Source organism: Lactuca virosa, chromosome 5, assembly GCF_052849685.1.
Source record: "Lactuca virosa cultivar CGN04683 chromosome 5, Lactuca_virosa_CGN04683_v6, whole genome shotgun sequence".
Classification (NCBI taxonomy): Eukaryota; Viridiplantae; Streptophyta; class Magnoliopsida; order Asterales; family Asteraceae; genus Lactuca; species Lactuca virosa.
This window is the reverse complement of record NC_136430.1, coordinates 392,958,408-392,981,821: the sequence shown is the minus strand read 5'-3', so window position 1 is coordinate 392,981,821 and position 23,414 is coordinate 392,958,408. Positions and strand designations below refer to the sequence as shown.

General features: G+C 36.7%; 1 long non-coding RNA gene across 1 annotated transcript; it reads left to right on the top strand.

Annotated features, from left to right (window-relative positions):
- Positions 1 to 8,512: 8,512 nt before the first annotated feature.
- Positions 8,513 to 8,892, top strand: LOC145114691 (uncharacterized). The gene is made up of 3 exons (XR_013711160.1): positions 8,513 to 8,590; positions 8,670 to 8,714; positions 8,793 to 8,892. It is a non-coding gene; the product is annotated as an uncharacterized LOC145114691 (long non-coding RNA).
- The last annotated feature ends 14,522 nt before the right edge of the window (positions 8,893 to 23,414 follow it).

The following is a 23,414-nucleotide window of genomic DNA, read 5'->3' as shown; positions in this document are numbered from 1 at the left end:
TTGATAAATAATTAGAAATCATCTGGACTTCTAGAAATCAATACCTTTTGACTTTCTCAAGGAATTGTAGATTTATGTTATGCGATGCTTCAATAAGTCTCCAAATAGACTTCTTAAGCTTATACAACTTAGTTGGATAATGTGTGTGTGTTAAACCCTTTCAATATTGATAGATATATCTCTCGAAAGTTTAACAATTCCTTGCCTTTCCTCACGATTTGAAATATAAAGAGGGATGTCATAATCATATCTCGAATTTGAGAATACAATTTACACAAATAATATCCATATAGATAAGATCTTTAAAATCTATTAGAGAAAGTATTTCCACATAACATATTCATGAATTAGAGTGAAACCTTTTCCCATTTAGATTTCAAGGTGCATACGTTCCTATCCACGTGAATCTTTCAATTCCAACCTACATTCATAAGACAAGGTTTAGGATAAACCAAAATCACATTTAGTTCTCCTTCATGCACTGAACTTTGCTTAATCTAAATTTCCTTCCTTATGGCAGTTTAAAAGGCCCACCAGTGTTTCCATGTTGTTAGCATCTCACCCATACTAATCAGTGTACTTTCACTGACCAACGTGTTTAGCCTTTTGCAGTTAAATGAAGAACTTAGAACTCATAGGCGTTGCCAACTCAACTGGAAGTGCATAAAAATTAGAATGTGTCAATAAACACAACAATTTTATCAACCTCAGGTCGCGTGCTAGTGATAACTAAAATGATCATTATTGGTTGAATCTTGAAACTCTCAAGATCAATACGGATCCTACTGACTTCTTGACATATAAGTTTTCTCTCAAGAAACATTCCTTGACGATCTAAAACGTGTAACATCTCAAAAATCACAACAAATTTAAACTTTTCAAAACAACCCATTTAGTAAAAAGAAGTGTTTACATAACCATTGTTTCCAAAAAATATTATTCAAAATTAGAGTCTCCCAAGATCAACAACATAAAACCAAGGATGTGTACGGTCACGCCTTCGCCTTGCCACGGTCCTCAGAAGTACCTGAAACAAAACTAAAACTGTAAGCCAACACTTACTGAGTTCCCCCAAAGTACCACCACATAAATTTGGATGGGGGGGGGGGATATAATATGTATAAAAATCGATGAGCAGGAGGGTCATAGCCAAAATTTTATATTTTTGGGCCTAATATGTATAAAAATTAAAGTATAGGGGCTAATTGTAACAAAAAAATCAGGGGGGGACAACCCCCCTCGCCCTAATAAAGATCCGCCCTTGCTTCAGCATGATTGGACCGCCTCACCGGGCCTTCAGCCTATCTGGACTGCTCTCTGGGCCTTCGGCCTGACTGGTTCGCCTTACAGGCCTTCAGTCTATCCGGACTGCCCTGGGTATCTTGGCCTCCAGTCTATCCATTGGTCCTCCTCAATCCAGCAAACCATGACATATCAATGCATAACATTATCAACCAATAACAGATAACACAGGTAGTCCTATAAATCTACCACTCTGATCATGTACCAAGTACCACATAACTCCGCATAGCAGCATACAACAATCAATATATCTAATCCAATGGGCCGACCTTGGTGCCTTCGACCCAGAAGTACTGGGAGGAAAACTCACCTCACAGTCTGACGAATAGTTGAACAATACACTACTCTAAATACCGGCTCTATAGGTCACCTATTCAATAGATAGAGACCAAGGCTCAACTATAACTCATAATACCCAAAATATCCTTAAGTTAAACTTGGTCAACCTTGGTCAAAGTCAAAGTCAAATTCAACGGGTCAATGAGTCAACTTGGTCCACTCAGCCGAGTACGCGAGGTGTACTCAGCTCCTACGTTGGGCGTACTCGAGCCTTGACCGTTGATCCTCGAGTTATTTATTTTTGTGTTGACCAAACAATGGAAAATCGTCCCCTTCATGGTTCCATTTACATCTAGCCTTTTGATGTTTTTCTCTAATTCTTAAATTTTCAACGTTTTTCTCTAATTCTTAAATTTTCACCATACATTCAGATCTCTGTTTGACAACGTCTTCAATAAAGAGCTTCACCAATTGGGTCAAGAGCAACAATTTTTCTTTTTAGATCCTCAACATCTTTTCTTTTTTCATATGTGACTTTTTTCCTCCACATTTTATTTTTAGGATGCAAAATAATGTTTAAGAGTGTTTATCTTGGAACAAACTCTAAATTCTATTTTAGACTAATAGAATGTTGGAGATTATGTACTTAACAGAATGTCACTATTCATTTCGTAAAATAGAGCTGCATTAAAAAAAATTCTTCCTATTTTATACTTTATAAAAAAAGTGTAATGACAAAAGACAAGAACAGAACAATAATATTTGATAAATGTTGGATAATCCTCCTTAATAAATGAAAGTTTTTTTTGCCACATGTCAATCTCTCATGAGTTTTGACACTTGTCATTTTGTGGTATTTTTGAAGTAAATATTATCCATTTGTCAATTTTTGATTTATTTCAATTTTTAAAATTAAAGTCATATACTTATATACGTAAAGTATTAAATATCATATATATGATATTAAATTGCAATAAATACATTTCTTCATTTCTTATTTTAAAGTTGTAAATTAAAAAATATTTTCTGTTTACACTTTAATTTAATGTTTAATCTTTTTTTTAAATCAAACCGTGTAATACACGGGTCTCACACCTAGTATCATAATAGCAATGTTTTAAAAACCGGTTTTTTAGTTGAACCGGTATGGTGACCGGTTCCCGGTTTAACCGGTTCGACCACCGGGTCAACCGGTTTCTATAATTTTCATATTTTTTCTATTTTCCTACACATACATACATATATAAATCATGAATTTGACGTTTACTAGTTCAGAAATTAAGAATATACAAAAAATAAGTTGTAGATCAATCCAAATACATTAAAATAAAACATAACCATAAATTTTAGTGTTCTACATCAATCCATATATATCAAAAAGAAAATAAAATATAATACCGAAACAAAATATAGTTTTAAATGAATACAAACATATCAAAAAACATTATAACATTTACCATATGTTTTTATTTAAAGAAAAACCTAAATAGAAAAAAATCACCAAAGTTTATTATGTAAAACGTTATTTCTTATTTGTTTTTATTCGGGTTAACCAGTTCAACCGGTTTATTTTGACCGGTTCAACCGAATTTTTCTAAAAACGGTCGGTTCAATCCGGTTCAAAAATCGACAAAAAACCGGTGATAGTTGAACCGCTCTCTCTTCCGGTTCCCGGTCCAACCGGTTCGACCGGCCGGTTCAAACCGGTTTTTAAAACATTGCATAATAGATAGTAGATAGTATGATGATACAAAAGACAAAGATAGATTAAGAATATCACTCGAGTCCTCTAGCAATAAATCCTAGCCATTCATTCAATCAACGCTCTTTTAGGACTTGGAGAACATGGACCCAAATCGGCAAACCCCGAGTCCTATTCCTTTCACGCATTTTACAAACGTGGGACGTTTCTTCAATGAAAAACAGCTCAAACTTTTCTCATTGAACCAAAACATTAGTAAATGTAAAGAAGAAAAGACACGAGGTACTAGCCAGCCTTACGATAGATGTTACCAATCAAAGTCCAACCACAAAGCAAAGCATATAGTCAAAGTCATCTTATATAACACAGACTCATAAAACTCTTTCACCAGGACAGGATCAGGGGTGATGGTTTAGGTTAATATTTGTATGTAAAAAATACATTATGAACCAGATTTCACCAATAACACTTATTATATCTCATCTAGTCATGGATGATGGAGTGTAACAATATTGAAGCCTCGTCACTTGCCGGAGCTGTATCCTCTATTTTGAAAACATCTGAAAGAGTTGCCGGTAATTGAGCCACGATGTCGTCCTCATCACCATCTTCCTCATTCTCCACCACTTCTCCGCCACCACCACCACCATCTTTCTCTGCCACCGTCTCTCCGTCATTACTGAGTGTCCCGCCACTTTCTTCTCCTCCTCCTCCTCCTACTCCACCGCCATTTTCCTCTGCCGGTTGTTGGTTGGATTTAGGGCTGTTAACCAAATTGACGATGAGTTGATTGAACAAACCACCACCACCACCTCCATCACCACCAGGAGTCGGCTTTTCTTCTTCATATTTCACCCCATTAATCATCTCATCGCCACTATACTCCTCTAACACAACCAACCCACTTGGTTTTTTTTCAAGTCTTCCCAAACTACCCTTTTCATCATCCCTTCCTCTCTTGTTACCGATCCTTTCATCTATCACACCACCTTCCATCTCTTTTTCTCTACAACAGATCTAAGAACATATATATGCACACTCTTTCGATTCTTGAAGAACAACAGAAGAGTTGTTTGTTAATTGGATTTAGTTGTGTTGGTGGTTTGGATTGATATAAGGGATGAATAGTGTGTGTGTTTCGAGAGAGATATTCGTGGTGACACGTGCTCTACTGCTTTTGCTTTAGACATTTGACCCAATCAATCTCTTACGCGTGTCCTGGTCGGTTCGTTGAATAGATAAAACATATTAACAACCGACTGTCTACTTTAAATTATCAATTCTTTTTCCCACAATAAAGCAAAGTTATCTGTTTTTAGTAATTATTTTATCTTTATCTAAATTGAATGTCGACAGATACTGAGATACATCATGTATCTATCTATCAGTATCAGTGTCATTTAATGTAGTTTTTAAATTTTTTATAAGTTAGCAATAAATAACGGCAATTTCTACACGTACTGTGTATCTCTTTTCCATCTTAATCTAATAATATTTGTATACACTGATCACTAATTTTTTTTTTTAAACGGCAAATCTAACATATTCCTAAACTACACTTTAAATTCATCTATGTCCACAACGGGACTTGAACCCTCAACCTCAATGAGGTAAGACAACACCAAATGCCGCTGGACTAGAAGCCCTTTGGTCACTGATCACTATTTATGTGAGTGAAAGAGATATCTATTTTAATAAATGGAGGTTATTTTGCCACATGTCACATTCTCATTCACCATATACCATTCTGTGGTTATTTTGAATTAATTTTTTTCCACATGTCATTTTATGAGTTTTTTATTTTAATAAATTCTCGCATAATACTTTAATGTAATAATTACAATAAATATAGTAATAAATTAATATCAATTTCTTATCTTTCTATTTCAAAATTCTCAAATTAAAGATCATTAGTTTATTTTGTGTATTTATTTAAATTTAAAAGATAAAAAATCAACTTTAATAATTCATTATTTTTTATTTTCTTATAAATCCAAAGTTTTTAAATATTTAGTCCTTTATATTTATTTTTTTTTAATTTTTAATTAACCCATGTTATACATGGGTCTTACACCTAGTTTATGCATATTTATAGCACAATCAATAATAATCAATTGTATTGTGGAACAGTGTTACAAGATCTCTAGTTGCTAGGCAGCCCGAATTCTTTACTAATGTTGTCTGTGATAGAGGTGTCGCACAATTGGTGACGTATGATTTTGTGTTAAAGCGAACTAAAAGCCATAATAATTTAGTTTTTGTTTTTTTATAAAAAAATCACTACGTTCTGTTTTCTAACATTTTTTCGTAGTTTCTCATGAAAAGCCATAATATTTTAGATATAGCGTTTGTATTTATTGTGTACTATTTATAATATATAATAGGTTGGAATCATGGTTACAAAATTAATTAAATTTTCATAGGAAAATTCAAAATTATTAATAAGTTATTTTAAATAAATTATTAACTAAAAGATATTTTTTAGTTATATTAACTTTTATTCTAATGTTATTAATTTATTGTAATTAGAATGAAAATTTTAAAATTTGAAATTTAAAATAAAGAATCAATAGTTTGATCAGTGACACAACATTAATTATGAAGTTTAATAGGATAACACATGACAGAAGGGAATGAAACTATTCCTTTATTAGAATAGAGAGATTTTGACACCACGAAGACAACCTAACGACAGAGGTGTAAAATACTATATAAGAGATCGTGCGGCCATTTTTCTATTGTGTTTTTGTTTCAATTATTGGAAAAAAGAAGAAAGAATAACAATTAGTAGAATTTTTCTCTTGATTTTCTTTTTGACAATGGTTTCAAAAATAGAAAAAAAAATACCGATGAGATCATGAGAAGAGTAAAAAGGGATAAACTACATAAGAGGAATAGGCATTTTCAAAACAAAATGAAAAATAAACATATTTTTTAGAGTATACAACATCAATATAACTATTGTATAAATTACCAAAGGGCTTCTAGCCCAGCGGTATCAGGTGGTGCCCTCCCTCATTGAGGTCGAGGGTTCAAGTCCCGTGCTGGACATAAGTGGAATTAGGTGTTAGTTTAGGAGTAGAGTATAATATTTGTATTTGCCGGTTCAAAAAAAACTATTATATAAATTAATGAAACATATAAATATATTTTATGTAAATGAATTAAAATCTTAAATAGAAGAATCACCTCCATTTGCAAAATAATCTTTCACTATTATTTTGCAAAATGCATCCTTACAATGAATGCCGTCATAATAAAAGGAATATATATATATATATATATATATATATATATATATATATATATATATATATATATATATATATATATATATATAGAGAGAGAGAGAGAGAGAGAGAAAGGGGGAAGGATCATTTGACAACTCAAAGTTTCCCGAGAACGGATTGTGAGCCGTTAGATCAAAATAATAAAAGGCTAGGATGCTCGGTGGCGTTTTTGTAAATAAATGGGAAAATTAAACACGGGGGTATGGTTCTGAAATTAATCGAAGAGAGAGAGAGAGAGAGAGAGAGAGAGAGAGAGAGAGAGAGAGAGAGAGAGAGAGAGAGAAAGGATCATTTGAGAACTCAAAGTTTCCCGAGAACCCGAGAACCGATTGTGAGCCGTTAGATCAAAATAATAAAAGGCTAGGATGCTCGGTGGCGTTTTTGTAAATAAATGGGAAAATTAAACACGGGGGTATGGTTCTGAAATTAATCGAAGGGCATTTATGGTACTGAAGAGATTATCCCCCAAATCAATCGATGCCGCTCTCAAATCCCTCATCGTCTTTGTCCGTCATCCCTCTTTCTCTTACAACTTCATCGTCGATCCTTCCCCAATCCAGAACCATCGTCTGACATCTATGGTTTCCTCCGTCAAATGTCTCCGCTATTCATTGAATCAGGTAAGGTGAAGACTACTAATCCATGGTCCTTATCCTCCGTATCATCGATGGTGAATCCACGAGCTAAGAGATCGATGTCATTAGTTTTCATCTTCAATTGCGACAATAGATTGCCAAATACCTGAATATTCTATGATGGATCTTTGATAGCCGAAGTATGTGTAATCACATTGTACAGAAAGAGATCCCCACTGAAGATCAGACTCACACACATGCGCTGAAGATCGATGAAGGACCACAGTTATTGTCGATTTTCAACAAAATCATCGCCAATTTCAATGAAATCACCATCGATTTCTAGCACAGGTGATCAAAATCACACACATAAAGTCAATTATTGCTCATCGCAACTCAGGTAAGTTCAATTAGTATTCCTAGTTTTATGAATTTGAACTTTTGATTTTGCAGTTCTTGGTTGCGATTATGAACGACACATCGATTTGCCTCGCCGTGTCGGATCAATTACTCTGCATCACGAGCAACACCTTTGTCAATCCATTGTTCCTCATTGCAGATTCATGAGCCATTCGATCTCTTGACGTGTAACACGAGCTCCAGATCACTCCAATTCCGTGATCTGTCACCGCCGGTGATACTTTCATCAGTCGGTGTACGACCGCCGTTACATAGTTCTCGTCTTCAGAAATCGTCGTCCGTCCTTCGGTACATGTCGACACCATCTCTAGTATCTTCTTCACTTTTTCAATCACTAAAACTGTATTTTTGGACCGGAGAGGATTTTACCCGGTGGTTCTCACGATCCCCTGACAGACGAGTTCCTTTTTCGATTGGTGAGATGTGTTAATCTAGACTCGAATTAGTCTTCTAAGGTACATCTTAATGCCTCCTCTGTATATATTCAATCAAATTTTGTTCATCATTAAGCCCAATGCCAAAGTGATAGGTTTTAGTTAGTCCGTTTGATTTGAACTATTGTGTTTCTATGCCTCTGCAAAATTGCTGATTAAGATACTTATTCATTCGATTTCAAGAACAGAAAGTGGTGATTACCTCAAGTGATTTTCATACTTAAAAAAAAAAACTTAATTACCTCAAGTGCTTCATCAAGCTTCATCAAGTACTCTTCTGTTGTGATTCGACCCTGTTGGCAGCATAATAAAAATGTGTAAATCCCATAATAAGCACAAAAAACAGAATTTATAGAACAAATAATCAACTTACAGGAACTTCAACTGGCTGATCAATGTATCTCCTGGCCTCATAATCCTAATAAAGAAATGAAATGGAAATATAATTAATTTAAGTTCAAACTTGAAGTTTAAGTTATATGATTTAGAAGAAGGCAGCTCACAAGTTCCTGTAAACATCAACAGGGATTTGCTCAATTTAGTTCTTGCTGTCTCTTTTGCAAAAGAACAAGATCAGATTCTTTCAAGGTATTCTTTAAAATTGTTTTAATAGAACTTATTATATATGGTGCTTACTATTGTTTTGGTTTTTTTGCTTTGAATGTAGCAACATAGCTGGGTTTATTTGGATCACTGATATTGATATTCCAAGGTTTGATTGAGAGCTCTGAACTTATTAAATATTAAATATAGAATACAAATTAATTTTGTGTTGTATTTACAATTTCAGGAAGAAAATCACATATCTAGCTCCATCTGGAGGAGAACTTCCGAGCAAGTTCTTGTTAATGGGAAGCTTAACCTGGATTGAAACCTAAACTGCAAGTCTTCATTGCAAATTTTTTTTTTGTTAATGTAAGCCGTTTGTTTTTTAATCCATGTAGCATTGAGGGCCCAACAAGCAAACTTGGGTATTTAATTTGTAGTATATGTAGCAAAATTCTGAATGGGTGAATGTACACATCATCAATTTGAACCCATCAAATGATGAGTGAATTAGAGTTTTCTCCCCTGCCAATTTCAGGTTCTTATCATTTGTATTTTCTACTTTTGTCAATTTGTTTATTATATTTATAGCATCTTACTTCCATTTCTTAATTAATTAATAAAAAATGCATTGCTATAATTGCATATATTTCTTAAAGTATAATAATATTGAGAACATATTTTTGTCCCACCTTTTTAGGTGGGACAAAAAGCTGCAATTTTTATCCATCTTGGGATAAAAAATAGACCTGATAGTCTATTGTTTTCAGCATTCAACCTGCTTCCCTGAAAACTCAAGAGTCAACCCTCCGTATTTATGCACTACACCTATTAAGGTTTGTTCTTTTATTTATGACATGGGTCCTAGATAGTTTTTGGATGTGAGTTTTAAAAATGAGTAATCATTTGCTAAAAGATAGGGATAGTTAGGAAATTTTACATATATCTCAATAATTAGTTATCTTGCAACAACTCATTACATTATTATCCAAATTTAAGTATTTTGTCGTATATAATATCCATTGTATTAATTTGGATGTGATTCATATATTTACATGTGAATTATATGTGATTTACATGTGATTCACATGTAGATCATATGTGATTCACATGTAAATCTCATGTGATTCACATATTAATCACATGTAAATCATATATGAATGATATGTGATTCACATGTAAATCACAAGTGAATCATGTGACATCCCCATTTTCACTGCCAGAAAAGACCGATTTTGTTTATGCTTTATAAAAATCAGAGTACATCTTTTAATAAAAATGTTGCGGAATTTGTTCCCAGTAAAACATGATAAATACGTTATCAAAGCATTTCTGAAGAAAAGTATTTTTATTCATTTTAAAACATTTGAGATGTCATTGTCAATACAGAAACATAAGCATAAACAGAACTTACATTTATTTACACTAGTGATCTACATCTCTTTTAAATCTCTCAGTGTAAAGTAGCTTCGTATCGACACCTGTGATACAAATAAACTGAGTGGGTCAGGTTGGGAAACCTGGTGAATACATAGGGATTTCAATCCCACAATGCTATATCATATATATAATTTAGAACTCACAAAATATACAATTTCACCATATATGTATAAACAACTCTTATCCCACCCCGTCGATCCTCACAACGAGACTATCCATACTCTCAAACCTAAGTTTAACCGTTTTACCTAATCCATACACCCGGATCAGAAATGAACGGCTTTACCTAATCCATACTCTCAGATTAATGACGAATGGTTATGTCTAATCCATACTCTCGGACTAGGGACGAATGACTAATCCATACTCTCGGATTAATGACGAATGACTATGCCTAATCCATACTCTCGGACTAGGGACGAATGACTATGTCTTACTCCATACTCCCGGACTAAGGACAACTGACTATGTCTTAATTCATACCCCCGAATTAATGACAGTTGACTATGTCCAATCCATACTCTCGGACTAGGAACAATGACTTTGTCTAATCCATGCTCCCGGATAAATGACATATACTAAAGTTCTATTCTCTGAGTATAACTCACTTGTACTCGTAAGAAAATACTACCCAATATTCCTCATAATTAATTTAGGTCTACCCTTTATCCTAAATCATCATATATAATCAGGTATGTTCTTTAACACGTATTTCAGGCAACATCAATTAACTCGCACATAAACATATAATTAAGACTTCAATCAATACTTGTATTAAAATAATGTTCATGAAAGGGACTATGCACTCACCTGATATGGTGGTGACTCGGTACTTGGACAGCACTTCGTTACTCTTAAAACAATTTCCCTCGACAAAACCTAGTATCATTACCACTAGGGTTTAGTTCAATATATTACCGAGACTAATTTAATAGTCTAGCTGTTATTATTATTATATAAGCGTTAAACAACACTATATAACTCATAATAATAGCCCAAATAATTATTTTAAGGTCCTAATAATATTACTATAATTAATTAGAAGCTATATTAAAAATAGCGTAGGAGTAGCTCACTTACAGCGGGTTTTTCGCAAAACCGGGCTTCGCTGGAGCAGCGTTTCCAAGCCGAAAGACCCATTTTTCTCGGGACTTCGGGAGCCTTGGGGCTTCCTTCGGGTGCTAGGGAGGTTCCCTAGGCTTTTTGGGGGGTTTGGGGGTTAGAGAGAGAGAGTGTGTAGAGAGAGAAAGAAGAGGGTTGAGGGGTGAGAAAATGAGGGAACCCGACACCTCTATTTATACGGTGAAATCCTGACGGACTCGCCGAGTCGGTGCCACGTGTCATCACCTGATGGCTTTTCTTGGGGAGAAAGCCTTGGCCCATATTCAGCCACGTCACCCCTTTTTACAGCAGCTCCCTGCCGACTTCTAAGCCCCGTAACTTTCGCATACAAGCTCCGTTTTCGACGTTCTTTTTTTCCACTCGTAGGTAAAAACAAGATCTACAACTTTCATTTAGACTCCATCGGCTAATTATCGACCGATCTTAAATTTAACAGTACGAGGATATTAGACTGCTAAATGACCGCGAAGAATTCGTAACTCCTTCATACGGACTCCGTTTTCGTATGTATCTTTACCGTTGAGTTCCTATTAATGAGATCTTCAACTCTCATTTAGGTCGCGTAAGCCAAAAACCGCTCGAACTAAAATTCGAGTTTCAGGCTGTACACTGCTAAGCCGAAACTTTGAAAAATCATAACTTCCTCATACGAAGTCAGATTTGGGCGTTCTTTTTATGGATTTTCTTGTTTTAACATACTCTACGACTTTGGTTTAGACTACTAAGGCTAAAAAAGTCTTCTATCGTAAATTCACTTTTTACGTTTCCCGGTGCCGTGCCGGTTTTGCTGTAAAACTTCGACAGGCCATAACTTCTTCGTTATAACTCGGATTTCGGCGTTCTTTATATGTACGGAACCCTTGAGACATATTTTACAACTTAGTTAAGATTATTTATTCTAAATAATCTTTTGTCGAAAAGTCATTTTCGACTCCTATTATCTCTAATTTGACTAGCCCGGATGTACGGGCGTTACAATTATCTCCCCCTTAGGATGATTATGTCCCGAAATCATCAACGAAACTGGGCAGTATAATGACTCCATACGTTATCTCTTCATCCTAGGTAATAATCGTAACTTCTTTGTTCCTTCGAATGAGTATCTAACTCTTGGACTCCTCGACTGCAGGCGGCGCTCGATCTCGCTCCCGCTCTCTGTCTCGTGTTAGACCTTTAATCATGACCTTTGATTCACACTCCCGATCCTTATTGTAGACTCCTTCTTCTTAAAAAACTTAAGATACGTTCTTTTATTACTACAATGGAACGATGTGTCAAATTCTAATGACCTATCATCTTATGTTGCAATGCTTAGACTCAGGTCTCTTAGAGTCTTCCAGAACAGACTATACTTTCCTTCATGTTCTAATCTCATCTTAAAAGGTAGCATTTCTAGCTACAAGCAACCGTCGCGATACCTCTACTGATCGCTTTGATTAATTCTTCCGGCTTAAGTCAGGTGCTACATCGAACTTGGTTCTCGGAACCACGTAACAGACTCGTCGTAGTCGGACACAATTTGGTATGACCACTAGGGTCGGAATAACAATCATATTCTTAGTCATTACCGAAACGATGGTAACGACATATTTGAATAAAACGGAATCAATTACTAGCTTCTTGGTAACCTTGTGACTTTCCCTGGTCCAAGCGTGAGTCTTGTGCTTCCGGTAGTATAGGCCTCTACTACCATTCACACCTACTCATACTCGTCCCAAGTATTGTCTCGCAGTTTTCCAAGTTACTATCACAAAAATAATTTTAACACATAAAAATGTGTCCAAACAATCATAAAATTTCCCATAGACTCTACTAGGACTTCTTCCATGCGTATCTTCAATCATCAATTCTGCTTCAACTCGGTTTGTGATGGAAATGTCAGACGATGGGATAACTTCATGGATTATACAAAAAAATCTTTCTTTCTGCTAATCGAAAGTGTACTTCTCCCGTACTAGACGTATTATTTCTTAGACGCGTTCTAAAGGCAAGATATCACTCTTACGATATCTTCTGATAGGTACCACTCAGTATCGTAAGCCTTCTCATTTCCTCCCTCTACTCAATTCACTACGAGTCTTCACCATGATGTTTTGCACACCAAAGCAGTCGTTTGGTGTATCGAGATGAGAATATAGATAGAGGAAGGTTTATACGCGTATTCCTCCTTGTTACTTCAAAAAAAAAATTATATGCCAGTTATAATATCGTAATTAAATGTTTAGAAATCTGAATACATAAAATTTCCAGATCTGGTCGGCAACAGACCATAGATCTGATCAAACGATAGCATAAAGCATCACAAATTATTAAGCACATAAAAGCAATTTAGACATCTTCCCTAAATGAGCTAGTGCCCGTGTCTATACAGATGTACTTCTTAAAATATATTAGACACACTCCTCACGATCATCGCTTAGCATTCTAAGTTTAAGTCTAGAAATAAATCCTTATTCCTAGTTCGCTTAAACTAATGCTCTGATACCAACTGTGACATCCCCATTTTCTCGGCCAGAAAAGACCGATTTTGTTTATGCTTTATAAAAATAAGAGTACCTCTTTTAATAAAAATGTTGCGGAATTTGTTCCCAGTAAAACATGATAAATACGTTATCAAAGCATTTCCGAAGAAAAGTATTTTTATTCATTTTAAAACATTTGGGATGTCATTGTCAATACAGAAACATAAGCATAAACAGAACTTAAATTTATTTACATTAGTGATCTACATCTCTTTCAAATCTCTCAGTGTAAAGTAGCTTCGTATCGACACCTGTGATACAAATAAACTGAGTGGGTCAGGTTGGGAAACCTGGTGAATACATAGGGATTTCAATCCCACAATGTTATATCATATATATAATTTAGAACTCACAAAATATACAATTTCACCATATATGTATAAGCAACTCTTATCCCACCCCGTCGATCCTCACAACGAGACTATCCATACTCTCAAACCTAAGTTTAACCGTTTTACCTAATCCATACTCCCGGATCAGAAATGAACGGCTTTACCTAATCCATACTCTCAGATTAATGACGAATGGTTATGTCTAATCCATACTCTCGGACTAGGGACGAATGACTAATCCATACTCTCGGATTAATGACGAATGACTATGCCTAATCCATACTCTCGGACTAGGGACGAATGACTATGTCTTACTCCATACTCCCGCACTAAGGACAACTGACTATGTCTTAATTCATACCCCCGAATTAATGACAGTTGACTATGTCCAATCCATACTCTCGGACTAGGGACAATGACTGTGTCTAATCCATGCTCCCGGATAAATGACATATACTAAAGTTCTATTCTCTAAGTATAACTCACTTCTACTCGTAAGAAAATACTACCCAATATTCCTCATAATTAATTTAGGTCTATCCTTTATCCTAAATCATCATATATAATCAGGTATGTTCTTTAACATGTATTTCAAGCAACATCAATTAACTCGCACATAAACATATAATTAATACTTCAATCAATACTTGTATTAAAATCATGTTCATGAAAGGGACTATGCACTCACCTGATACGGTGGTGACTCGGTACTTGGACAGCACTTCGTTACTCTTAAAACAATTTCCCTCGACAAAACCTAGTATCATTACCACTAGGGTTTAGTTCAATATTTACCGAGACTAGTTTAATAGTCTAGCTGTTATTATTATTATATAAGCGTTAAACAACACTATATAACTCATAATAATAGCCCAAATAATTATTTTAAGGTCCTAATAATGTTACTATAATTAATTAGAAGCTATATTAAAAATAGCGTAGGCGTAGCTCACTTACAGCGGGTTTTTTGCAAAACCGGGCTTCGCTGGAGCAGCGTTTCCAAGCCGAAAGACCCTTTTTCTCGGGACTCCGGGAGCCTCGGGGCTTCCTTCGGGTGCTAGGGGGTTTACCTAGGCTTTTAGGGGGGTTAGGGAGCTTAGAGAGAGAGTATAGAGAGAGAAAGAAGAGGGTTGAGGGGTGAGGAAATGAGGGAACCCGGCACCTCTATTTATAGGGTGAAATCCTGACGGACTCGCCGAGTCGGTTCACGGACTCGCCGAGTCGGTGCCACGTGTCATCACCTGATGGCTTTCCTTGGGGAGAAAGCCTTGGCCCATATTTAGCCACGTCACCCCTTTTGCAGCAGCACCCTGCCGACTTCTAAACCCCGTAACTTTCGCATACGAGCTCCGTTTTCGACGTTATTTTTTTCCATGCGTAGGTAATAACAAGATCTACAACTTTCATTTAGACTCCATCGGCTAATTATCGACCGATCTTAAATTTAACAGTACGAGGAGATTAGACTGCTAAATGACCGCGAAGAATTCGTAACTCCTTCATACGGACTCCGTTTTCGTATGTATTTTTACCGTTGAGTTCCTATTAATGAGATCTTCAACTCTCATTTAGGTCGCGTAAGCCAAAAACCGCTCGAACTAAAATTCGAGTTTCGGGCTGTACACTGCTAAGCCGAATCTTAGAAAAATCATAACTTCCTCATACGAAGTCAGATTTGGGCGTTATTTTTTTGTATGTTCTCGGTTTAACATATTATACAACTTTCATTCAGATTGCTAATGCTAAAAATCACTCTATCATAAATTCACTATTTACGTCTCCCGGTGCCGTGCCGGTTTTGCCGTAAAACTTCGACGGCCCATAACTTCTTCGTTATAACTCGGATTTCGACATTCTTTATATGTACGGAACCCTTGAGACATATTCTACAACTTAGTTAAGATTATTTATTCTAAATAATCTTTTGTCGAAAAGTCGTTTCGACCCCTATTATCTCTAAATTGACTAGCCCGGATCTACGGGCGTTACAAAATCCATGGTAATGTCCTCCCATTTACCCAGGGGTACAGGTAAAGGTTCTAAACTCCCATATGGTTTCTAATGTTGTGCCTTAACCCTAGCACAAGTTACACACTCAGCCACATACTTAGCAACGTCGAGCTTCATCGTCGGCCACCAGTAATAGGGTTTTAGGTCCCTATACATTTTCGTACTGCCGGGATGAATCGAGTACATGGTCTTGTGAGCTTCTTCCATCAGAAGATCCCTTACTCCTCCTGTCTTAGGTACCCAAATCCTATTTTTGAATACCTTCAATCCTTGACCGTTTGTATCAAACACCAACGTTTTTCCCAAACGTTCCTCCTTCCGGTCATTTTTCTCCAAAACTTCCTCCTGAGCTTTCTTTATACTTTCCACAATTGTCGAGACGACTTCAATTTTCAGCGCTCTTGGCCTTCTCTTTTCAAGATTTACCTTCCGACTGAGAGCATCAGCAACAACATTTGCTTTACCAGGGTGGTAAAGTATCTCACAGTCGTAGTCCTTGAGTAGTTCCAGCCAGCGCCGCTGCCTCATGTTCAATTCCTTCTGATTAAAGAGATATTGGAGACTCTTATGATCAGTGAAAAGTTTACATTTAGTACCATAAAGATAGTGTCTCCATATCTTTAAGGCAAATACTACCGCTGCCAACTCCAGATCATGAGTTGGGTAGTTCTTTTCATGTTCTTTCAACTGCCTCGATGCATACGCTATCACTTTATCCCTTTGGGTCAGAACACATCCTAACCCAACTCCAGAGGCATCACTATAGACTGCGAAGTCATCAACTCCTTCAGGTAACGAAAGAATCGGTGCTTCACACAATCTCTTCTTCAACTTCTCAAAGGCTTCCTTATGCTTCTCATTCCAAGCATAAGTAGCTCCTTTGTGGGTCAAAGCTGTTAATGAAGTAGCAATCGAAGAAAAGCCTTGGATAAATCGGCGATAATATCCGGCTAATCCTAAAAAGCTTCTAATCTCCGTAGGACTTTTTGGTTGTTCCCACTTCATCACAGCTTCAATCTTTGCTGGGTCAACCATTATCCCTTCTTGGTTAACCACATGACCCAAAAATTGGACTTCTTGAATCCAAAATTCACATTTGGAGAACTTTGCATACAACTTCTCCTCTTTCAGAACTTCTAGCACTTCACGCAGATGCTTTTCATGCTCCTGCTTGCTTTTCGAATAGATCAAGATATCGTCTATGAATACTATCACAGATTTATCAAGGTATGGTTTACAAACCCTGTTCATCAAATCCATGAAAGCTGCTGGGGCATTGGTTAATCCGAACGACATAACCAAAAATTCATAGTGTCCATATCTTGTTCTGAACGCAGTCTTCTCGATATCCTGCTCCCTCACCTTTAGTTGATGGTATCCGGACCTATGATCGATCTTCGAGAAATAGCTCGAACCTTGCAACTGGTCGAACAGGTCATCGATCCTCGGCAACGGATACTTGTTCTTTATCGTCGCTTTATTCAGCTCTCTGTAATCGATGCACATTCTCATGCTCCCGTCTTTCTACTTTACAAACAACACAGGGGCTCCCCAGGGTGATGAACTAGGTCGAATGAAACCTTTGTCCAATAACTCCTGAAGTTGTGTCATAAGTTCTTTCATCTCTGTTGGTGCTAATCGATATGGTGATTTTGCTATCGGCGTCGTTCCTGGTAACAAGTCGATACGGAATTCTACTTGTCGATCAGGGGGCAATCCGGGAAGATCTTCGGGAAAGACTTCCGGATAATCACACACCACCGGAATATTCTGCACCTCCTTCTTCTCCTTCTTAGCATCGATCACGAACGCTAGATATGATGTACATCCCTTGGCCAAACACTTTCTGGATTTCATTAGGGAAATGATTTCAGAGTTTACTCTGCGTTTGTCTCCATACACCATAAACGACTCTCTCCCTGGCGGGTTTACTTTTACTATCTTCTTCCTACATAATATCTCGGCGTCATTGGCGCTAAGCCAATCCATTCCTAAAACTATGTCGAATCCATTTAACTCGATAGGCAATAATTCCTCGTGGAACTTATTCCCATCCAAGTCAATGAGGATATTTTTCATACGATGGCTAACAGGTACAAACTTGCCACTAGCAATCTCGACTAATAAGGCATTAACTAGTCTATCTACAGGCAAAGCTAGTTTTCTACCAAATTCATGCGATATAAAGGAGTAATTGGCTCCAGAATCAAACAAAATTTGGGCAGACAATTCGTTTACGAGAAAGGTACCTGAAGCGACATCGACTTCTTCTTTCGCAGCTTCGAGTGTCATCTGAAAGGCTCTCGCCTTCGGCTTTGGTGGCAGATTGGGTTTCGCTGCGTCCTTCTTCTTCGGGCAATCCCTCAAAATATGCCCTTCTTCATGGCACCCATGACAGACGCTATTAGTGAAGGTGCAATTATTGGCATAATGCCCTGGATTTCTACATTTGTAACAAGTGAGTTCCACGCTGCACTTCCCAACATGTTTCTTCTTGCACCTTTCACACCACTTGGCTTCGGCTCCTCCTCCGAATTTTCTCGAAGCAGACTTCGAGAATTTGTTCTTTTTATTGGAACCTGAAGTTCCTTCAAACTTTCTCTTTTCGCCAACTTCAACCTTGCTGGCGGCTCTCCCCTTAATCATATCTTCAACAGACTTGGCAGCCCAGATAGCTGCCTCCAAAGTATGTGCCTGACGTACTGGCACCGCATACTCCCATGGAAGTCCCTTTGCGTACCTGTCAATTTTCGCCAGCTCGTCTGGGACAATACGCAAAGCAAACTCCATTTTGTCTGTGAAGTTATTTGTATACTCGTCAACGGTCATACTCTCCTTCTTCAACGTTAGAAATTGGTTTTCTAACTCAAGTACGTTTTGGGCCGAGTAGTACTTGCGCTTAAAGTGCACCAAGAACTCTGCCCAAGTCATTTGCAATGGCTCATTAGGGCTTAGGGTTTTCCCCAATGTGTTCCACCAACGAGCAGCACTACCCCTGAACTGACGCACTGCAAAGGTGGTTTGTAACTTGCCTTGGCAATCACAAGTCATGAAAGCCAACTCCATTTCCGAGATCCAGTCCATAACTTCGACAGGATCTTCTTTTCCAGTGAAGGTCGATGGTTTGCAAGTCATAAAGTCCTTATACTTGCACCCATTTCTCTCCACTCTGCCCTCGTGGTTATTCCTCCCAACCACAAGCGGTTCACTATGACCAACCGATCTGCTGTTGTTCCCTTCTTCAGATCGATCGTCATTTAGTTCACGTTGTTCAACAGGAACTGAAGGTTCATCCCTGTTGTTCAGCAACATTTGCCTCAACTCCTCCCTCTGTTCAGCCATCATGGTCTGAATCACAGCTCGTACTCCAACCATGGTGATGGGTTCTGGTGCAGCTCCTACTATAGGCACCTGTTCCACCACTTGAGGTTGAGGTTGTTGGTTTCTGTTTGCATTTCCCGCTCCACTTCTAGTTTTTGCCATTACAATCTATATACCGAATAAGGCGAATTTAGGTCTTATCCTTGTTAGATATTTTAATTCCCTTATCACTCCGAAACGTTTACATGTTAGTTCTAATCTCGTAATCATACGCTTAGAATCCTACACACATAAGGTTTCCAGATCCGGTCGGCAACAGACCATAGATCCGAACAAATAATGGCATATATGGCAACATATAGCATTTAGCACATAAAGGCATTTTAGGCACCTTTCCTAAAATAAACTAGTGCTCGTGTCTAAAATATGGTAGACACTCACCTCACAATCATCACTTAGCATTCTAAGTTTAAGTCTAGAAATCCTATAATTTCTTAGTTCGCTTAAACTAATGCTCTGATACCAACTGTGACATCCCCTCATTTCTCGGCCAGAAAAGACCGATTTAATTTATGTTTTTTAAAATAAAATCAGAGAAATCTTTTCAAAAGATGTTGCGGAATAGGTCCCCAAAATATAACATGATAAAAGTTTATCAAAACCCTTCTTTAAGAAGGTATATATTTTCCATATATATCAAAACCTCGGGATGTCATGTTCCGATACAGATCAAAAGCATAAACAAGACATTATAAGCCTTACTACAGTTATTTACAACTACTGGCCTATAATCAAAAATCTCTCATCGTCCTCCGACTATGCTCAGGGTCCACTACCTGTAATCATGAACAGCTGAGTGGGTCAGGCTTGGGAGCCTGGTGAGCATATAGGGTTTTCAACCCACAATAATAATAACTTATTAAGTTCACCAATCAACAATAACCCTGATTACCCATTCCCATTGTCCTCACTTTACGTCCCTAAACACCTAACACAAGGGACTTAGCCTAAGGAATATCATCGGGTTGGACACTACTGCTAAGGGGACTCCTCAGCTATACATGTCCTAAAGGCAACCATGAGGGGGATTGGAGTACACCAATGAACATTTAGTTCATCAACACCTACAAGTTGCGAACTTGCTAGTGTACCACTGGACTGTCTAGAAAGGTCCGCGATCGTCATCTATACTCCGCTAGACGACTACAACAACACCAACAACAACACCGACACCGAGGTCTCTCATCATTTTAACACCCACCGACTATTTTGTCTACCCATGTTCTACCCAACATATTTGTAGATAAAATACATATATAGTTTAAAACTTGTATAAAACATCAATTCAACAGTCACCTCAAATAAACAATTAACATATTTACACATAACACGTATTTTAAGGTAAATACTTCATATCTATGTGTAAATTGAAAGTAACTACACACTCACATGTTTTGATGAAAATTGGGCAGCAATTCGTTTCCTAAAACGTTCGTTTCTAATAAAACCGGGAGTTTTATTGAGAAACTGGGCTCTGCAAAGGTCGGGCTTCGAAACCGAAAAGATAAATTTTCCGGGCTTCACGGGCACTTCGTGGCGTATTCCAGGGCTTATAATCGATATCGGGGCTTCGGGGGAAGTTAGAATGAAAGAAATATGGGTTTAGGGGCTAATATTGACAAGTTTTCAAAATACCCCCGGGAGGTCTCGCACCCTTCTATTTATAGGGGCGAGCCTCCTGATCCAACGGCTGAGAAGCCTCCAGGTGTGCTGATCCGAGGACTCGCAGGGGATGGCTCGCACCTGCGAAGGCTTGCTGGCAGCTCCTTACTGGACCGAGGTTTAGGGTCCGAAGTAGGGCATCAGTGGCATGCATGCGAGGGTTCGGTCTCGTGCAAGAGGGTATGTGTCGCACCGCTATTGGACCGCTTCGGATAAGCTCAGGAGCTCGGATGACTCAGCAGCTCGGACACGTGGCTCGCCTGACTCACCCATTTCGGACACGTGGCACGTTCTAAGCGAGGGTGACGTGGCCGAAGCCACCTATGCGAATTTTCTCGATTTTTTTGCAAAAACTTCTAAAATCCATAACTTTCGCATATGAGCTCCGTTTTTGACGTTCCTTATATGCACGCGTAGGTAAAATTACGTTCTACAACTTTCATTTAGACGTCGTTGGCTAACTTTGACTTTAATTTTTATATTATTATTTTTAACAGACCGGGACAGGAAATCCGTTAAAAATTCATAACTTCTTCATCCGACGTCCGTTTTTGTCAGACTTTTTACGGTTGTGCTACTATTTATGAGACCTTCGATTCTTGTTTAGGTCGTGTCGGCTAAAAATCACTCGATCTAAAATTCGAGTTTTTAGCTGTCTACTGCTAAGCTGAAACTTCGAAAAATCATAACTTCCTCATACGAAGTCAGATTTGGGCGTTCTTGTTATACCTACTCTCGGTTTAACGAACACTACAAGTTTCGTTAAGATTACTAAGGCTAAAAAGTAGTTTATCAAAAACTCACTTTTTACGACATTCAGCATCGAGCCGGTTTTGTCGTGAAACTTCGACAGGTCATAACTTATTCGTTATAACTCGGATTTCGGCATTCTTTATATATCCGTAATCCTTGTCACGACCACTACAACTTTCTTAATAGATATCGGCTTTATCTAAAATTTATTTTCGACGCTCATTTTTATTCTTAATTAATTAACTCCTAGTAATTAAGCATAAAACACATAAAACACATAAAACACATAAAACACATAGAATTCACATAATTCCTTTTTCATTTCTTCAAAATGAGTTACAAAGGTTAACCTAGACTATCACCTTAATATTAATGCCTAGGCTAGAAACACGAGTGTTACATGTATTTAATCACATGTGATTATATGTATTTAATCACATATGATTTATGTAGAAAAAAAAATATATTTTCGCGTTCTTGATTCAATAATTATTCTCATGTATATAATCACATATTATTAAATGTATCTAATTACATAGGATTTATATGGACAAAATTCACTTTCGAGTTTTAGATTCAATAATTTTCTCACGTATTTAATCACATGTGATTATAAGTATCTAATCATATGTGATTTATATGGACAATATTAATTTTCTCATGTATTTAATCATATGTGATTGTATGTATTTAATCACATATGATTAATGTCGAAAAACAAAAACCGTTGAATCGAAAATGCGAAAATGAATCTTGTGTACAGAAATTATATGTGACTAAATGTACAAGAACAACTATTGAACGAGAATATGAACACAAATATTCTCCATATAAATCATATATGATTAGATACATATAATCTCTTGTAATTAAATACACAAGAACAACAACTAAATCGAGAACGCGAAAATAAATATTTTCCACATAAATTCTATGTGATTAGATATATGTAATCATATGTGATTATATGCATTTAATCACATATGATATATGTGGACAATATTTATCTTTGTGTTCTCGATTCAATAGTTGTTCTCATGTATATAATCTTATGTGATTATATGTATCTAATCACATATGATTTATATATACATCATTATTTTTTGTCCATATACATCATATAATCACATGTGATTATATGTATTTAATTAAATATGATTTATGTAGACAATATTTATTTTTGCGGTTTCGATTGAATAATTGCTTTTGTGTATTTAATCACATCTGATTATATGTATATAATCACATATGATTTGAGGTGGACAAGATTCATTTTTGCCTTCTCGGTTCAATAGTTGTGCTCATGTACTTAATCATATGGGATTAAACATATAATCACATGTGATAAAATACATAATAACAACTATTGAATCGACAAACCGAAAATAAATTGTGTCCATATAAATCATATGTGATTAGATTCATATAATCACATGTGATTAGATGTATTTAATCGCATATGATTATTTTGGATAATGATTTGTTTTTGTGTTCTTGGTTCAATATTTTTTATCATGTATATAATCACATGTGATTGTATGTATCTAATCACATATGATTTATATAGACAAGATTCATTTTTTCCAAATAAAATCATATGTGATTAGTGATGTGTAAAAATTCACTCTAGTCTTAAATTTATAG